This window comes from Muntiacus reevesi, chromosome 1, assembly GCF_963930625.1.
Source record: "Muntiacus reevesi chromosome 1, mMunRee1.1, whole genome shotgun sequence".
NCBI lineage: Eukaryota > Metazoa > Chordata > Mammalia > Artiodactyla > Cervidae > Muntiacus > Muntiacus reevesi.
In genome coordinates this window covers 272585550-272599129 of record NC_089249.1, presented here as the reverse complement: position 1 = coordinate 272599129, position 13580 = coordinate 272585550, and the positions used below count along the sequence as shown (strand labels likewise).

The 13580-nt window shown below is 39.0% G+C and overlaps 1 long non-coding RNA gene across 1 annotated transcript in view; it reads right to left on the bottom strand.

The window, feature by feature from the left end:
• The window catches only part of LOC136157466 (uncharacterized), a 107943-nt gene that overhangs the window by 15925 nt on the left and 78438 nt on the right, over nucleotides 1-13580 (bottom strand). The window contains exon 2 of the long non-coding RNA XR_010661273.1: nucleotides 4075-4140. This is a non-coding gene — a long non-coding RNA (uncharacterized lncRNA). The remainder of the gene's footprint in view (nucleotides 1-4074; nucleotides 4141-13580) is intronic.

Sequence of the window (13580 nt, the reverse complement as noted above, 5' to 3'; positions counted from 1 at the left end):
ATCTTGATTCCAGCTTGTGCTTCATCCAGCCCAGCATTTTGCATGATGTACTCTGCATATAAGTTAAATAAGCAGGGTGACAGTATACAGCCTTGACGCACACCTTTCCCGATTTGGAATCAGTCTATTGTTCCATGTCCAGTTCTAGATGTTGCCTCTTGACCTGCATACAGATTTCTCAGGAGGCAGGTCAGGTGGTCTGGTATTTCTATCTCTTTCAGAACTTTCCACAATTTGTTGTGATCCACACAGTCAAAGGCTTTGTCATAGTCAATAAAGCAGAAGTAGATGTTTTTCTGGAACTCTCTTGGTTTTTTGATGATCCAACGGATGTTGGAAATTTGATCTCTGGTTCCTCTGCCTTTTCTAAAACTAGCTTGAACATCTGGAAGTTCACAATTCATGTACTGTTGAAGCCTGGCATGAAGAATTTTGAGCATTACTTTGCTAGTGTGTGAAATTAGTGCAATTGTGCAGTAGTTTGAACATTCTTTGGCACTGACTTTCTTTGGGAAAGAAATGGAGCAGCCATCATACTCAACAGAACAGTCAGAAATGTAGTACTTGGATGCAATCTCAAAAATGACAAAATGATCTCTGTTCATTTCTAAGGTAAAGCATTCAGTGTCACAGTAATCCAAGTGTATGCGCCAAACCAGTAATGCTAAAGAAGCTGAAGTTGAATGGTTCTATGAAAGGTTCTATGAAGACTTACAAGACCTTCTAGACCTAGCAATCAAAAAAGATGTCCTCTTTATTATAGGGAACTGGAATGCAAAAGTAGGAAGTCAAGAGATACCTGGAGTAACAGGCAAATTTGGCCCTGAAGTACAAAACAAAGCAGGGCAAAGGATAACAGAGTTTTGCCAAGAGAACACACTGGTCATCGCAATTACCCTCTTCCAATACAAGAGAAGACTCTACACATAGACATCACCAGATGGTCAATACCAAAATGAGATTGATTGTATTTTTTGCAGCCAAAGATGGAGAAGCTCCATACAGTCAGCAAAAACAAGACGGGGAGCTGACTGTGGCTCAGATCATGAACTCCTTATTGCCAAATTGAGACTTAAATTGAAGAAAGTAGGGAAAACCACTAGACCATTCAAGTATGACTTAAATCAAATCCCTTATGCTTATACAGTGGAAGTGAGAAATAGATTCAAGGGATTAGATCTGACAGACAGAATGCCTGAAGAACTATGGATGGTGATTTGTGACATTGTACAGGAGGCAGAGATCAAGACCATGTTCAGGGGAAAAAAAAAGGCAAAAAGGTTGTCTGAGGAGGCCTTACAAATAGCTGTGAAAAGAAGAGAAGCGAAAGGCAAAGGAGAAAAGGAAAGATCTACTCATTTGAATTCAGAGTTCCAAAGGAGAGATAAAAAAGCCTTCCTCAGCAATCAATGCAAAGAAATAGAGGAAAACAATAGAATGGGAAAGACTAGAGATCTCTTCAAGAAAATTAGAGATACCAAGGGAACATTTCATGCAGAAATGGGCACAATAAAGGACAGAAATGGTATAGACCTAACAGAAGCAGAAGCTAGTAAGAAGAGATGGTAAGAATACACAGAAGAACTGTACAAAACAGATCTTCACGACCCAGATAATCACGATGTTGTGATCACTCACCAAGAGCCAGATATCCTGGAGTGTGAAGTCAAGTGGGCCTTAGGAAGCATCATTATGAACAAAGATAGTGGAGGTGATGGAATTCCAGTTGAGCTATTTCAAATCCTAAAAGATGATGCTGTGAATGTGCTGCACTTGATATGCCAGCAAATTTGGAAAACTCAGCAGTGGCCACAGGACTGGAAAAGGTCAGTTTTCATTGCAAGATAATGGCGACCTGCTTCAAAAGATGTCATGCATGCACTGCCACACTCAGTGCCCCCAGCCCTGCAGCAGGCCACCGCCGACCCGTACCTCCGCTGGAGACTCCTGGACACTCACAGGCAAGTCTGGGTCAGTCTCTTGTGGGGTCACTGCTCCTTTCTCCTGGTCCTGGTGCCCAGGGTCCTCTTTGTGCCCTCCAAGAGTCTGTTTCCCAGGCCTGTGTAAGTTCTGGTGGCTCTATGGTGGGGTTAATGGTGACCTCCTCCAAGAGGGCGTATGCCACACCCAGGTCTGCTGCACCCAGAGTCCCTGTCCCTGCGGCAGGCCGCTGCTGACCCGTACCTCCTCAGGAGACACTCAGACACAGTTCTGGCTCGGTCTCTGTGGGGTCTCTGGGTCCCGGTGCACACAAGGTTTGTTTGAGCCCTCTGAGCATCTCTGGTGGGTATGGGGTTTGACTCTAAATGTGATTTTGTGAGCTAGTGATAGATATCTAGAAATATTCCCCCAAAAATGAGGTTACTGTTGCCTCCAGGGTAAATTGACATCTGTATAAGAAGGGGAATGTAATAAATTTCTATCTGACTGAGCTCTGAATAATAATTACTAATCATAGTAATATATTCCTGAATAATGAGTAAACCAAAATTTATGGTAGAATTAAACTGGAGAGAATTCTGTATGAGTTAAATCCTCATCTTCCATAAGGGGATTAGACAATAACAAGAAATAAAGGTACAAATATATTCTTTAAATATCTAAGGCAAAGGTCACAAGAAAATCGCAAAATTGTTGAAACTGCTTTCTCTGAGGATCAGCAAGAGCTTCTGCTCCACGAATACTAGGGCATCATTCACACCATGTTCTATGTGAATAGGCCCAGAAGAGAAAAAAATCAGGGACTGAACGCCCAGTGATCAAATCCAACTGGAGGTAGTATGACAAAAAGTGAGGAGCACAGATCCAGATATTAGAGGTAACAAAAAGCAAAATGAATAAATAAGATTAAAAGGGAAAAAAGATAGAAACAGCTATTTTTAAAATTTTGTTTGCATGAATAGCCATAAAGTAGGATGAAAACAACCCGATAAAAGTTTTCAAGCAAAGAACAGAAATTATAAATTAGATTTACTGTAAAATCAATAAAAATGTTTAGAAAACCTGAACAGACATTTCTCCATAGAAGACACACAGATGACCAATACGCACATGAAAAAACACTCAATATCACTCATTATTAATGAAATGATAATCAAAACTACAATGAGGAATCACCTCACACCAATCAGAATGGCCATCATCAAAAAAATCTACAAACAATATATGCTAGAAAGAATGTGGAGAAAAGGGAACCCTTTTGTACTGTTGGCAGGAATGTAGATTGATACAGCCTCCATGGAGAACAGCATGGAGACTCCTTTAAAAACTAGGAATAAAACTACCATGTGACCAGCAAACCCACTATGGGGATATATCCTGAGAAAAACATAATTCAAAGAGACTCATGTATCCCAAAGTTCACTGCAGCACTGTTTACCATAATCAGGGCCTGGAAGGAAACTAGACGTCCATCAACAGATGAATGGATGAAGAAGTTGTGGTGCATAGATATGGTGGACTATTACTGAGCCACAAAACTTGGGCTTCCCTTGTAGCTCAGTTGGCAAAGAATCTGCCTGCAATGCAGGAGACTTGGGCTCAATTCCTTGGTCAGAAAGATCCTCTTGAGAAGGGAATGGCAACTCACTCCGGTATTCTGGCCTGGAGAATCCCATGGACAGAGGAGCCTGGAAGGCTACAGTCTATGGGGTCACAAGAGTTGGACATGACTTAGTGACTAAGCCCATCACCACCACCATAAAAAGGAAAGAATCTGAGTCAGTCGTAGTGAGGTAGGTGAATCCAGCATCTGTTAAAAAAGTGAACTAAGTCAGAAAGAGAAAAAGAAATATTGAATATGAATGCATGTATATGGAATCTAGGAAAACAGTACTGATCAACCTGTTTGCAGAACAGGAAGAGAGAGGCAGACACAGAGAACAGACTTTTGGACACAGCAGGGGGAAGAGGGGGTAAAACAAATCAAGCAAAGAGCACTGAACACTCACATTGCCGTATGTAAAGTAGATAGCAGGTGGGAAGCCACTGTGTAACACAAGGAGCTCAATCCAGAGCTCCATGACAACCTAGATGAGTGAGAGAAAGATTCAGAGGGAGCGGACATATGTGTACTTACGGCTGATTCACACTGCTGTACTGCAGAAATCAACGCGATGTTGTAAAGCAGTTAACCTCCACCTAAAAACAAATTTTAAAACATTATAAACAGAAGACAGAGTTAATGCACCAAAACAAGTTATTCCTCTCTAATGCTCATTTATGTAGCCATTTTGATACAATGAGATTAGAACTTTAAAGTCAGAAATTTAATTTTGTTTTAACAAAATATTATATACTTTAAGGTAATTTTCATACCACTAAAGAATTTTTAAACATCTACTACAGTATTATCTCATCATTTAAGTGAATTTATACACACAGATATTTTTTAAATTATATATATAAATCTATATTTGTATTTCATAACTATGAGCAACTTTAATAATAAAATACCTAAATTTTAATAAGTAATAGTAAATAGATAACGAAATAAGCTGGATGTCTTCAGAATTTTTCATTTTTTCCATATAAAACTCAAGAGACTCAGTGGATAAAGTGTCATAACTACAATCTGAGTTCATCCAAGTTGGCACAAAAGTCATTAAACACACTGTGGAGCAGAAACAGAGCATTAGAAAATGTAGTGTTAGCTTCTCAACATGTTTTGAAAGCACTGTGTATTAGGTTCTGTCCTAGGTAATGGGAAATAAGACCGAGCAAAAGAGGCCAAAATACATGACTTCTTGAAACTTATAGTCTAGTCAAAAATAGAAATAACAGTAATAATAGGGAAAAACATCTGATTCACTAAAGCAACAAAAACTATAAGGTACCTAACAAGAGACCAAATAAAAAGTTTGAACTTCATGGAGAAAATTATGAAATATTATTGAAAAATATAAGTCAAATAGAGGAATATACTATGTTCATGGTTGAAGCAGTATCATAAAGAGGCCAGTTGCTCTGTAAATAAATATAAGTTAAATACAACTTCAATAAAAATGCAGTAACTCTTCAGAAAAAAATTTAATTTATGTAGAAGATTTTAAATGGCCAAAAATACGTCTATTTTTAAGAACAAGAGAGGAAGTTGGCCTCCAAAAGTCAGAACTTTTGGTCACACAGACATAAAGTGTTGCATTGGTCAGGGATAGAAATAATAAACCAATGAAGTAGAATAAGAAGCCCAGAAATAAACCCTTACATAGTTAATATATACATGATGGAATACTACTCAGTCATTTAAAGAATTAAATAGTGCCATTTGCAGCAACATGGGTAGACCTAGAGATTATTACGCTAAGTGAAGTAACTCAGACAATAAAAGACAGATACTATATGATATCACTTACATGTGTAATCTAAAGTACAGTATAAATGAACCTATTTATAAAACAAATAGACCCACTAAGGCAGAAAACAGTCTTATGACTATTAGCAAAGGGGAAAGTGGAGGCGGGACGAGTCAGGAACTTGGCGTCAGCAGACACAAGCTACTATATACAAAACAGATAAACAAGATCCTACTGCACATCCAGGGTACTTTATTCAATATCCTATAACCTACAATGAGGAATAATTTATATATGTTCTTTTTGTATACAATATATATGAAATATATATTTATGAAATATATGATATATATACATGAAATATATATATTATATATGTATATCACTTTGCTACACACCAAAGACTAAGACAACATTGTGGATCAACTATGTTTCACTTTTTAAAAAAATCAATGACAGAAGGATTTGCTTTTCAATAAATGAATCTGGGTGAAACAGACTTAATATATGGGGGAAAAAATCTATAAGGGTCAACTTTTTACCCTTATAGAATGGTTTCTTACAAAAGATGCTAAATAAGCACAAACAATGAAAGGGAAATTCTTGACACTTTTAAATTTTTTTAAATTAAAAGTTTATTTGTGCATACCAACAGATGTTATAAAAAATTTTTTCAATAAGCCCACTTGCTGAGAGAGAAACCATTTAAAATGCATACAACCTTTACATAATTAGCATGCAGTATACTTAAAGCACTCCTACAAATCAACATAATAAACAATCCTATTCCCACAGCAAATAATGTAAACAGACAATTCACAGAAGAAACATGAAACATTTTTTCTTTTGTCCAATAAACAAAAGAAAACATGCTCATATTCAGTGGTAGTCAGAGGAACATAAAAGAAAATAACTCATCATCAGATTGGCAACAACAACAACAGAATTTAAGTATCTCTCAATACCAAATGCTGGCCAGGATGGAAAGCCTCAGGAGCATCCAGTCTGCAGGTAGTATAAATTGTTAAAAACTACTTTAGGAGGAAATTTGGTATCATCTAGTAAAGTTAAAAATGCTCATGACTACAACTCATCAATTTCAATTCTACTTTTACAAACTAGGAAAAGTGCCACAGAAGATACAAGAAAACATGTATGACCATAATAATTTTATCATTGTTCACTCAAATTGTTAATATAAACTTACTTCACTTGAAAAGTTTAATTCTACATATTCCAGTGTAACAACTGAATCAAATTTACTAAGATAAAATTTTCACTTTTGAACTATGCCATCCCCTTTAAAGTGCAGTAAGAGACTTTAGTTATGAAACATGCAAGATAAAAAGTGAATTATATGTACTTCAGATTAGGATTAGTGAAATGTTAAATTGCAGCTGGTACTTCTGAGTTTGAGTCTTCCAATAATAAATTTTTACAAAATTGTTGTCATTAGATTGTTAATGGAAAACAAATTGGGTAAAGACACTAGATTTTCCAGCTAATTTTTTTAAAGAAATCTTAATTATATAAAAATATATATTTATTCCTCTTATTTTGAGTTCATGGGAGACAGAATCTTTGTTTCAACTGCTTTTATTGCTAAAACCTAGTTGAATTTCATATGAAAATAAATAGTTACTGAGAACAATCAATCCTATTATCTTTAAAACAGTCACAATATGTATTTCCAGAAAAAGAAAGCTGTTATAAACTTATGAACTTAGAACTCAAACTTTTTTTTTTTTAACTTAGAGCAGTATGTGACTATGGGGCTTCCCTGTGGCGCAGGGGTAAAGAATCTGCCTGCCAACGCAGGAGACTCAGGTTCTGCCCCTGACCTGGAAATCCCCTGGAGAAGCAAACAGCAAGCTACTCCAGCATTCGTGCCTGGGAAATCCCAGACTGAGGAGCCTGGCAGGTTGGAGTCCGCAAGGTCGCAGAAGCGTGGGACCCGACTTAGTGACGGAACAGCAACTCTGTGGCTGCACAGCAATAGTGTGACTGCGGGGAAATGTGCCACAGAGCAGAACACTCACACACTGACAAGGACACACACGGTGATAGCGTATGGGGACATGTGTAAAAACTGGATGCAGAAAGAAGCAACTTTCCATCAGATAGGAAGGCGAAGAGTCGGATATGACTGAAGTCAATTAACACACACACGCACAGATTAACCTAAGGCTTTTCCTTCAGAATTTATTCTATAAAACCATTTTTTGCTCCCAAGTAAATTTTCACTTATTAAAAGGAATCAAGCAAAAGAGATAATAATATTACAACTTTCAGGGCACTCAAATAATGTTCCCGTACACTTTCCAAGTTAAAATATTAGGTAGAATATTTTTGCTCAAGAAATTAAATTTGAAAATTCATAAATTCCTCAAAAACAAAACTATAAATTAACTACTTCCAGCAATTAAATTCGATTCAACTGTCAGACTACATGGGGTGGGGTAGAGGAACGGGGAAAGTTGTCATAATACTTAAAAAGCAAAAATTCAAAAAAGATCCCTAAAAGGTAGTTCCAAGAATGTGATACAAGGACTAATACCAATGGCAATAATATGTTCAGAAAAACATTAACAAGAATAAATAGTAAAGAAGTATAATATAGTTCTGGTAATTAAATCTTAATTTAAAATAAAATACTCAAAATTATATTGATCAGAACTTTAATCACTATAGCCACCAAGTGGAGAAAGCTTAGCATTGCATCACAAAAACTCAATTACTTCCCAAAACCACTAGGCCATTCAGGTATGATCTAAATCAAATCCCTTATACAGTGCAGGTGATGAATAAATTCAAGGGACTAGATCTGGAAGACAGAGTGCCTGAAGAACTATGGACAGAGGTTGGTAACATTGTCCAAGAGGTGGTAACCAAAACCATCCCTAAGAAAAAGAAATGCAAGAAGGTAAAGAGGTTGTCTGACAAGGTCTTACAAATAGCTGAGAAAAGAAAGAAGCAAAATGCAAAGGAGATAAGGAAAATATACCCAACTGAATGCACAGTTGCAGAGAATAGCAAGGAGAAATAGGAAAGCCTTCTTAAGTGAACAATGCAAATAAATAGAGGAAAACAATAGAATGGGAAAGACTAGAGGTATCTTTAAAAATCTGGAGATACCAAGGGAACAATTCATGAAAAGATAGGCACAATAAAGGACAAAAACAGCAAGAACCTAACAGAACCAGAAGAGACTGAGAGGTGGCAAGAATACACAGAACTGTACAAAAACTCTTAATGACCCAAATAACCACGAAGGTGTGGTCACTCACCTAGAGCCAGACATCCTGGAGTGTGAAGTCAAGTGGGCCTTAGGAAGCATTATTACCAACAAAGTAGGTGAAGATGAGAAAATTCCAGCTGAGCCATTTCAAATCCTAAAAAACGGTGCTGTTAAAGCTCTACACTCATTATGCCAGTAAATTTGGAAAACTCAGCAGTGGCCACAGGACTGGGAAAGGTCAATATTCATTCTAATCCCAAAGAACAGCAATGCCAAAAATGTTCGAATTACTGTACAATGGTACTCATTTCACATGCTAGTAAGATTATGCTCAAAATCCTTCAAGCTAGGCTTTAGCAGTACATGAACTGAGAACTTAAAGATGTACAAGCTGGATTTAGAAAAGGCAGAGGAACCAGAGATCAATTGCCAACATACAGTGGGTTATAGAAAAAGCAAGGAAATTCCAAGAAAAAATCTACTTCTGCTTCACTGACTACACTAAAGCCTATGACTGGATGGATCACAACCAACTGTGGAATATTCTTAAAGAGATTGGAATGCCAGACCACATTACATGCATACCTTGTATGCAGGACAAGAAGCAACAATTAGAACTGGACGTGGAACAATGGACTTGTTCAAAATTGAGAAAGGAGTACATCAAGGCTGTAAATTGTCACCTGCTTATTTAACATATGCAGAGTACATCAGATGAAATTCTGGGCTGGATAACTCACAAACTGAAATCAAGATGACCAACAACCTCAGATATGCAGATGATAACACCCTAATGGCAGAAAGTGAGGAGGAACTAAAAAGCCTCTTGATAAAGGTGAAGGAGGAGAGTGAAAAAACTAGCTTAAAACTCAACATTCAAAAAACAAAGATCATGGCATCCAGTCCTATCACTTCATGGCAAACAGATGGGAAAAAGTAGAAACAGTGCCATTTCTTTTTCTTGCACTCTAAAATCAATGTGGGTGTTGACTGCAGCCACAAAATTAAAAGACACTAGTCCTTTGGAAGAAAAGCTTTGACAAACCTAGACACTGTATTAAAAAGCAGAGACATCACTTTGCCGACAAAGGTCATATAGTCAAAGCTATGGTTTTTTCCAGTTATCATGTCTGAATGTGAAAGTTGAACCATAAAGAAGGCCGAGCACTGAAGAATTGATGTTTTCAAACTATGGTGTTGGAGAAGACTCAAGGAGATCAAACCAGTCAATCCTAAAGGAAATCAACCCTGAATATTCATTGGAAGAACTGATGCTGAAGCTGAGGCTCCAATATTGTGGCCACTTGATGCAAAGAGCCAATTCATTGGAAAAGACCCTGATGCTGGGGAAGATTGAGGACAAGAGGAGAAGGGGGCAATAGAGAATGAGACGGTCAGATGGCATCACTGACTCAATGGACCTGAGTTTAAGCAAACTCAGGGATATGGTGAAGGACAGTGAAGCCTGGCCTGCTGCAATTCATGAGGTGGCAAAGAGTCAGACACAATTTATCAACTAAACAGCAACTACTCAAATACTGTTGGGCTTCGCCGGTAGCTCAGACAGTAAAGAATCCACCTACAATGCAGGAGATCTGGGTTTAATTCCTGTGTTGGGAAGATCCCCTGAAGAAGGGAATGGCAAACCATTGTAGACATGACTAAATGATGTATAATCCCAGAAAACTAAATAAATAATTTATCTCATGTAATCAATTAATCTACCTAAAATTTAGGAGTTACATAAATTAATAGGATGGTATTATGAAATCAATACCTCTCAAATCAAATGAATAAATACAAAAGCAATTTAAATACAACACAAGTAAATGTGAAGCCTTCCCCAAAATACTCGGTACCAATGTTCATAAATGTTAAATGATTAAAAATTGAACAGCAAAATATGAGGTGACAAATTCTTTGGAAATAATTATCTACAAATTAAGGAGAACAGTTAGCAACAGATTTACATATAATCTGTTAAGTAAGGTGAACTGTGAAAGTCAAGTGAAAGTGAAAGTCGCTCAGTGGTGTCCGACTCTTTGCAACCCCACGGACTATACGGTCCATGGAATTCTCCAGGCCAGACTACTGGAGTGGATAGCCTTTCCCTTCTCTAGGGGATCTTCCCAACCCAGGGAATGAACTGGGGTCTCCTGCATTGCAGGTGCTCACTCCTATTTTACCTATGGGCTTCCTGGGTGGCTCAGTGGTAAAGAATCTGCTTACCAAACAGAAGACACGGATTCAGTCCCTGTATCAGGAAGATTCCCTGGAGAAGTCAATGGCAACCCACTCCAGTGTAATTGCCTGGCAAATCCCATGGACAGGGAGTCTGGTGGATTGCAGCCCATTTGGTCGCAAAGACTTAGTAACTGGACAGCAGCAGCTGTACCGATGCCGGATGGACCTACGGAGGGCCCCGCTGCCCAGAGGCGTAAGCATCTGTCTATGCCGCCATAGCAGCCCTACAGCAGCTTTATGGCTAAAAAATAACAATAGCAATAGCAACTATACTCAATATTTAATAGCACATTTCTAAATATTTATACCCCTGCACAGATCACAGCCTTGTCGTGGTGAAGGGGCTTGCATAACTCCGTGAAGCTGTGAGCCATGCTGTGTAGGGCCACTCAAGATGGACGGATCATAGTGGAGAGTTCTGATGACACGTGATCCACTCAGGAGGGAATGGCAAACCACACTAGTATCCTTGCCAGGAGAACATCATGAACTGTATATAAGGACAAAAAGATATGCCAGTGAAGTATGAGGCAGTAGGTCACAAGGAAGCGCTGCTGTTAAAGATCGAGTGATGGAATTCCACTAGAGCTATTCAAAGCTAAAGGACGATGCCCTCAAGGTGTTGCTTTCAATATGCCAACAAATCTGGAAAACCCAGCAGTGGCCACAGGAGTGGAAAAGATCAATCCTCGTCCCAGTTTCCAAGAAGAGGAGAATGTGCAATTGGACAATTGCACTCATCTCCCATGCTAGTAATGTCATGCTTAAAATCTTGCATGCTAAGATTCAGCATTATGCGAACCAAGAACTTGCAGTTGTCCAAGCTGGGTTTAGAAAAGGAAGAGAAAACAAAGATCAAATTGCCAACATTTGCTGGATCATAGAGAAAGCAAGGGAATTCTAGAAAAGCATCTACCTATGTTTCATCAACTACACTAAAGCATTTGACTGTGTGGATCATAAAAAGCTGTGGGAAGCTCTTAGAGAGATGGGAATACTGTGAGGCTGTCACGGCTAACGCCATAGCAGGCAGCCTAGATTAGGAGTAGGCCTGGTTTCCCGGGGTAACATAATTATCAGGCCTCCTGGAGCCAGCCAATCAACATATGCCTAGCCAGAAAAAAGGGAACCTATCAGGGGAAGCTGAAAGCCCCACGTTGGGCCAACAAAAATTACCTTGAAACTGTGTAACCAATCCGCTTGTGCCAACTACCCGCTGTGTAACCAATCCGCTTGTGCCAACTACCTGCTGCTTTTTTTGACCTAATAAATACCTGAGAGAACTGGGGCTCGGGGCCTTTCGTCCTCACACACCTGGTGAGGGTGGGAGGCCCTGGCTCGAGTCAGTAATAAATTCCCCTATTGCGAGTTGCATTGTTTCGAGGAGTCTTCTTTCCCGACTGGGGACTCGGACTACGGGCAGAACAAATACCAGACCATCTTACCTGTCTCCTGAGAAACTTGTATGTGGGTCAAGAAGCTACAGTTCCCTGTATGGAACAACTGATTGTTTCAAGATTGAGAAAGGAGTACAACAGCTCTGCCTGCTGTCATCCTGTTTGTTTAACCTATACGCTGAGTACATTATGAAAAATGCTGGGCTGAATGAGTTACAAGCTGGAATCAAGGTAAGCGGGAGAAACATCAACAACCTCAGCTATGTGGATGATACCACTCTAATGGCAGAAAGTGAAGAGGAAATAAAGAGGCTCTTGATAAGGGTAAAGGAAGTGAGTGAAATAGCCGACTTGAAACAGCATAATAAAAAAACTAAGATCATAGCATCCAGCCCCATTACTTCATGGCAAATAGAAGGGTTAAAGGTGGAAGTAGTGACAGACTTCCTCTTTTTTGGCTCTAAAATCACTACAGATGGTGAGTACAGTCATGAAGTCAGAAGATGATTCTTCTTGGCAGGAAAGCTATGACAAACTAGACAGTGTGTTGAAAAACAGAGACCTTACTCTGCCGACAAAGGTCCGTATAGTCAAGTCTATTGCCTTCCCAGTGGTCACATACGGTTGTGAGAACTGAATCGTAAAGAAGGCAGAGTGCCAAAGAATTGATGCCTTTGAACTGTGGTGCTGAAGAAGACTCCTGAAAGTCCCTTGGACAGCAAGGAGATCAAACCAGTCAATCTTTAGAGAAATCAACCCTGAATATTCATTGGAAGGACTGATGCTGAAGCTGAAGCTCAACTCATTGGAAAAGCCCCTGATGATGGGAAAGATTGAGGGCAGAAGGAGAAGAGGGTGTCAGAGGATGGGATGGTTGTATGGCATCACCAATGCAATGGACATGAACTTGGGCAAACTTCGGAAGATGGTGAGGGACAGGGAGGCCTGCACTCCAGGGGGTCGCAAAGAGTTGGACATAACTGGGAGACCGAACAACAACAAATATTTATATGTATTCATTAATTAATCTTCATAATAAGAAATAAATTACTGTAGTGGACTGAATAATGGCACTCAAAGATGTCAGGACCTAATCCACAGGACTTGTAAACGTTTTAAGGTAAAAGGGTCTTTGCAGATGTGATTAAATTAAGAGTCCCCAGATAGGGAGATGATCCTGGATCGTCTGAATGGACCCAAATTCAGTCACAAGTGTCCTTATAAGAGAGAGGCAGAGGGAGATATGACACACAAATAAGAAAAGGCAATGTGAAGACAGAGGCAGAAGATTGGCCACAGCCAAAAAATGCCAGCAGCCACTGGAAGCTAGATGAGGCAAGGAAGGGATTCTTTCAAGAGCCTCTAGAGCCTTGATTTCAACCCCATGATGCTGATTTCAGACTTCTG